Below are 6,961 nucleotides of genomic sequence, written 5' to 3'. Positions count from 1 at the left end.
GTTGTTCCTCAATTGTGCAAAGTTACAGATTCCAAAAAGATGTTGACTATGATATGTTTTTCTGCTACTTGTTAAGCATAATTGAGCTTTCTCTTGTTAAGTTCATGGATTCTATTCTTTAAGATTGTATTTGAATAGGTGAAGAACTGGTTTGATGCACTTCTTTTCCGCACATCAATGAATGTTACAGTAACATCATGAGAATATGCAGAATGAAAAATGGCTGATAATCTTTACTTTTATTTTCTTCTTGCTTAATGATTTTACCATATAAAACACACATAAGAAGATTAAATTTCCAGTGCAAATATGACTTGTCTTTGGCTTTAGTGAAGTACACGTTCGCAGCTACTAAAACCTAAATAACTTTGAAAAAAGTTTGCCCCCATTCCGAATTTCCTTGCATTTGGACATGTATACATTTTGTATTTTGTACATTTGTGTAGGGATATTATCAATAAAAAGTTTTTAATAGAAATAATAAAACCTTTTAGAGTGTTCAATGCATTTATTTAATCAATATAAGAACACTTAGGAGCAAAATTCATAACTTGTTCTTCATAAATGTCTGCAATCATGTTTCATTATCCATTGTATATAACTGGGTTGGACAGAGGAGAATATGCCACTATCTATGAATTAGGAATATAGATTAAAAAGAAGGCAAATTACATGTGCCTTTTATCAGGTAAAATTGAATCCAGGCATTAACTTTAAAGAAATAAATGTCTCTAAAGTTGATTTATTTTTTTTCATCTGATGCTAATAGCCTAATAGCTAATAATAAATAGAAAACATGTCACCAATAAAAAGCATATTAGGCAATAGGCATTGATGAGAAGGGTGAGATGGGTGTGGGGACACACAGAATGGCGATATGGATGCTTTTTATTGCCCACATATTTGATGTCCCCAATACTATGAAGTATGAAGAAGCTTAGCCTTTAATTTTATGCAAATATGTTGTTTAAGTTGTGGACAAATCAAGTTCAAATTCAGGGGGTGCTTTGCAGGAACGTAACACAGCCATCAGTGTTAATAATACAACTAAATTAATGCCTAAATCAAATCACATCATATGATCTTATACCCAAATCAAATGGAATAATCATGAATAATGGGGCTAGGTGGCTTAATATTGAAGAATAATAATACAAATCAGAACAAGCATGCGTTACCGACAGTGTCACATGCAAGTTTGCTTGCTTCTTTCTTCCAGTATCAATATCGCTCTCATCTGCTGTTACTTTCTTTTTTAGATCAATGTCCAAAATATACGATGGTAAGTAACATCATGTGAATGGACTATCATTTTCTTAGCCTCTTACAATAATAGCAAACTAAAAACATGGATAGAGGAACATAATAACTCAGCCTCCGAATCAATGGAGTTGGAATAATTCATGATCGATTTTGTATTTATAATGAACTATTAGAGGAACGAAAGAAGAAATTCTTTCAAGTAGATATCAAGATATTGATAACAGGAAAATATAAGGAGAGAATGCAAATGTTGAATAACGGGAATAATAATTAAAAAAAAAAGATAAATTAATTATTAAAATTAATTTTTAATTTATTAGAATAATTAATTTTTAAATTTAAATTATTAGAATTAAGTAACGTAACTTCTTTGGTCACATCACGTTTTTATTTCATCTCAACCCTCCTCCTCTTTCAACTCACGTTTTCTCTTTTTATCATGCTGCAACGAAAACAGTGGCGTAGTTCAACCACTGCATGGTGCAGCGCCGTCAAACGCTGTCTACCATCGCAACTTCCTCCTCGCACGCCACAGCCGCCGCCGCAGTCCCACCCCACTGTCATGATTGCAAGCATTATTATGTGTGCTACCTTTAAGACCACAGAAAAGATAAGTCAAGCATACAGGATTGCAGTTATTGGGGATATGCTGATCACAACGTGGCTGGCTTCATTGATAATGGTAGTTATATGGAAGAAAAGGAGTTAAGTCTTAAAGTGGTCCCTGAATTTGCATTCGAGTCTCAAAGTGATCCCTGAAATTAATAATTACTCAAATTCGTCCCCAAATTTATACTCTGGGACTCATAGTAATCCCTAAAATAATTTTCATCCATCCTTACCATCAGAAGGATGAAACGATGTCGTTTTGTATTTATATAAAAAAAAAATCCTAATCTCCAACACGACGTCGTTTTGTATTTACAAAAAAAAAAACGTAATCTCCAATTGCCTTCACCAATTCTCTTCTTCACCCTATTCTTCTTCTTCTTCTTCTTCTTCTTCAAATTCACAGTAACAACAACAACATCATCATCATTGCAAACAATAATTAAACTATCAAATTCATATTAGTTTATGTAGACATCCGATAATCATGCTCAAGCCAATAATTTGATTTTTAAATAACAAATTTTTTTATAAATCATAGCAGTGGCAACAATAAATATGCAACAACATCACATTGATCAACAACAAAAATTAAAACATAAGTAACTAAAAAAAGAATAAATGGAGGAAGAAGAGGCAGAGCAGATCGGCGGAGTAGAAGAAGAAGGCCGCCGGAGCAGAGAAAAGCAGAAGCACATGCACGAGAGGAGGCACCACGATAGCCCAAAAGCAAATTAACGAAAGGGGGCGACGACGACAAGAGAGGCAACACCTGCAGGAGGTTTGCCTTATTTAATTCTTTCCATCTTCCATTATCTCTTTCTGTGAATTAACAAATTATTATTTTGTTTCTTCTGAGAAAAAAAAAAAGAAAAGAAAAACTGGGGATGAATTGAAAAAGGAGAAGGGGAGCGTGGAAGAAAAAGGAAGAAAAAAATTGGGGAAGAAAAAAGGGACCGGTGAAAGAAAAGAAAAAGGGAATCTGGGAATGGGGAATGGAAAGGGGAGCGTGGAAGGAGTAGGGGAAGGGGAAGGAGAACTGAGAAAGGGTTGGGAAAGAGGAAAGGGAGTGTGAAAGGGAAAGAGAGAAGGGAACTGAGAATGGGGAAGGGGAGCGTAGAAGAGGAAGGGAAGGGAGACGTGAAAAAGGGCTGGGGAAGAGGAAAGGAAAAAGGAAATTGGGGAGGGGGTGTATTTTTAAAAAAAAAAATTATAAAACGATATCGTTTTAGTCATTTCTAATGGCAAGGATGGACGGAAATTATTTTAGGGACTACTATGAGTCCCGGAGAACAATTTCAAGGACAAATTTGAGTAATTATTAACTTTAGGGATCACTTTGAGGCTCGGGTGCAAGTTCAGGGACCACTTTGAGACTTAACTCGTAAGAAGAGCATATGGTAAGTTACTATCTTCTTATTGGTATTCGGCCGTATAGAGACTATTTATTTCTCATCTCGAATAATAAAGTTCATGGAAGGAGGCTATATTCCAATTGTGTCTTCTTTGTTCTTGACGATGATCATGGGAATCTGGCATTATGTGCACAAAGAGAGGTAGATGTTCGAGCTTAGTAATAAGGTTCCAATGAGTACATGTTCATGATGGCATGCACTATTGTTTGTGCTGCCGATCACTGCAGCACCTTCCCTCTGTCTTGTTTTCACTTTGTTGTGGTCAATCCATAATATGCCGGATGGTTATTTTAGTAGGTATGTGGATGAATATTTTAATTCTTATGTGGATGGTTATTTGATTGGAATGAGTTTACTTAGATACGGTTAAAATATATTGGATGTTCAATTCACTAGGTATGATACCAATAATACCAATATTTTACGAACATCTTTATTAGTTCTGATTTTCTCTGCTGCCATCATTAAATAATTTTTGTTTATTTCTTAATTTATTTCGAGTCATTTGTGTGTTAATTGAGGTTCACTTGATGCTACTGATAAGTATTGACCAATTTTTTTGTTCCTTAAGTAATTTTAGTTTATTTCTTAGTTTAATTGAAATTCATTTGGATCAAAAAATGAATTCGATATGTTTTTATTAATGATTGAGTCTTTTTTTAGCAAAAAAGAATGAAATTATTTATTATCACTTTACTCAATTATATTAGATTTCTTTCCATTCAATTTGTCTTGAAAGCCATTCCAACCATTGGGACAAATTATTTATCGACAACACACCTGGACTGCAAATAAATTGAAAATATTATTAAAGTGAAACCATTGTATAATACCAAATGAACCGAATATTTTTCTATTATATAAATTCAAATTCAGAAACACCTGCGTCTAGAGTGAACCGAAAATATTATCAAAACGAAACCATTGTATAATACCAAATGAACTGATCATTTGTCCATTATATAAATTCAAATTCAATTCAAAATGTTGGTGTTGTTGGTGATTACGATAATGAAAGAGAAGAAGAAGGAAAGAAGAAGAACCGATGTGTGCGAATTTGAAAGAAGAAGAGGAGGAGGAGGAGGAGGAAACGGAGAAATAGAAAGAGAAGACGAAGACGAAGACGAAGAAGTTGCGTTATTAAGTTTGGGTGTGATGAAAGTGGTTTTTATTGAGTTTGGGTCAACTTGGTTGGATTTGGTTACAAAAATGCTTGGATGTGTAGTTGGGCTGTTAGTTATAATAACAAAGTTAACCTTTTTTTTCCAAAGACATTCAATTTATTTTATTCATCAGAAGAGAAAAAAAATAAATATTATCCAAAGTGAAGGATGTAAACCCCGATTAATTAGTAGATAATTAGTCAGTAAATTATTTTTTAATAAGGAAGATTAGAAATGCGAATATTATATCAAATTAGGATAGAGCTCATCGAAACGAGAATTTTGACACTAATTTCGAAAAAAACGGTCTAAGAGTGGATCGAACGGGCCGAATCGGGCCCGTGGGCCCAAACCAACCTAAAAGAACGTTAAATGAACCCAAATTCTCCCCCTTCTTTTCATTTCGACGTTGTAGTAAGCCTGGAAGGGGAAGAACGAAGAACACATCCAAACCCTCGTTCCAAAATTCAATTTTCCGTAACTTCTCCGTTCGAGCTCCGATCGCTGCACCGTTTGCGGCCACGCGTCCATCGCGTCGAGCTCTACATTTCTACAAGAACAATTTCATAGGTAACTTGTTCTTTTATTCTCAGCCTCTTCTTCCCCAATTTTTGAGAAATTAAGTGGAGGTATTGAATTTCTTTGTTCTTTGATGTTTTAGGATCCAATTAGCTTGAAGAAAACGTTCACTCTTGCTTATGTGAAGTTTGGAAAAGGTGATGATATCATAATTCTATTTTAATTTCATAGAATTTGAGCTTTGAGTATTAATTGGGTATATATGTGTTATAAATGTGTATTAGGTTGAGAATAAATAATTGGAGCTTGGAATTGTGGATATTGGAAATTGGAGGAAGTTGAGCCTAGTGTTTATTGAATTCTAGAAGGGCTGTGTTTGTTTTGGAAGGGCTGTGTTTATTATAATTAAAGTGCCTTGATCGTTACGTGGGAATCGGCCAAGGTATGGTTTAGGTTTCTTGCATTTAATATATAATGTTCTGTGAAAACTTAGGCTAGATGACCATAGGATAAGTTGGAATGCAGGTGTATATTTAATGTTTAGTAATGGGTTGATGAATATGCTTGGTTTGGTTTGGTGATTGGTTTGTAAGATGATATTGATTGCTAGTTGGATCTTTGAAAGGATATGTGAGTGAATTGTTGATTATATGGCTATATTTTGGTTTGGTTGAATGATGATTGATGAAAAGATATGGAGCTTGTTGAGGATTATTATTGGCAATTTGGGTTGGTGGTAATAGGTTTAAAAATAATTGGAATGAAAATTTTGAATGAAAAATGAGGTATTTTGTGTTAAAAGCCTACGATTTGTGAACTATGATTCTTAGTTGAATTTTGGTTGTTGGATTTGAATATTGTATGAGTATAATTGTTGATCTGAAATAGATTTATTGTGGTGATTATTATGATGATGAGGAAGGGTATGTTGAATTGAAATGAATGCAGGCTTGGACCCGAAAAGGGTGGCAAAGTTTGAATTTTAGAGGAGATGCTGCCAAAATTTTATAAAAATTAGATATTTTGTTTAAATGATTATTTAAAAAGATTTAGATTCAAATGTTATATGGTTTGATTTTGAGTTATTAAGAAAATGAGTATGTTTTAAGTTTGATTCATTTAGAAAAGAATGAATTATATTTTGAATTTGAACTATTGGTGGACGAAATAGGAGGTGTGATAATGAAGGATAAGGATTGAATATGATTGATGTATGATGATGAATGAGATGCAATTGAGAATGATGAGGATGTTGATGAATTATAATGGAATTATTTATATGGCTCATGAATTTGAATGATCTGAGATACGAGGTTCCTTGGATTAAGTGCCGTGGCTTGCCACCACGTGTACCAGGTTGAAAACTCGATACTCTGTTGACCCTACGACGTAAGTGTGACCGAGCACTATATAAATTCCCGGGAATGTTACCCCCATTGAGCAATATTGATTATCTGAGAAAAAGCTATGCATGTACTCTTGGGGATGCACGTCGGGGGACAGTCTAAGGACAATTCAGACTTGTCGGGTTGGCTGGATAACCGACAGATGAGCCTCATCAGCCATAGGACAAGCATGCATCATATGCATATTACTTGAACTACTTGCTTGTGCTTTAATTGGGTGTGCCTATATGTACTTGCCATGCTAAATGTGTATTTGTTACTTGTAGTAATTGTAACCTTCTTGTGTTTGTCTTTATCTGTCTATTTGTCTGTGAAAATGCGTAATGGAGTTAGAGGTATGGAGGAATGACAGTATGAGACTTAGATTTAAGGTTAAGTAAGTTAGGTTTAAATGTTCTTAGAAAACCACCTTTTATGCCTTCTGTTTAATACTTGTAAGCTCTATAATATGAGTGTCGGCATTTTAGGATTGCCTCTGGCATTCCCAGGACCTTATATCTTACGTGTGTGGCACCTTTACCATACTGAGAACCTCCGGTTCTCACTTCATACTATGTTATTATTTTTCAGATGCAGGTCAGGAGCC

This window comes from Arachis stenosperma, chromosome 8 (assembly GCF_014773155.1).
Source record: "Arachis stenosperma cultivar V10309 chromosome 8, arast.V10309.gnm1.PFL2, whole genome shotgun sequence".
NCBI lineage: Eukaryota > Viridiplantae > Streptophyta > Magnoliopsida > Fabales > Fabaceae > Arachis > Arachis stenosperma.
The sequence above is the reverse complement of the archived record's forward strand: the minus strand, read 5'-3'. Positions refer to the sequence as shown.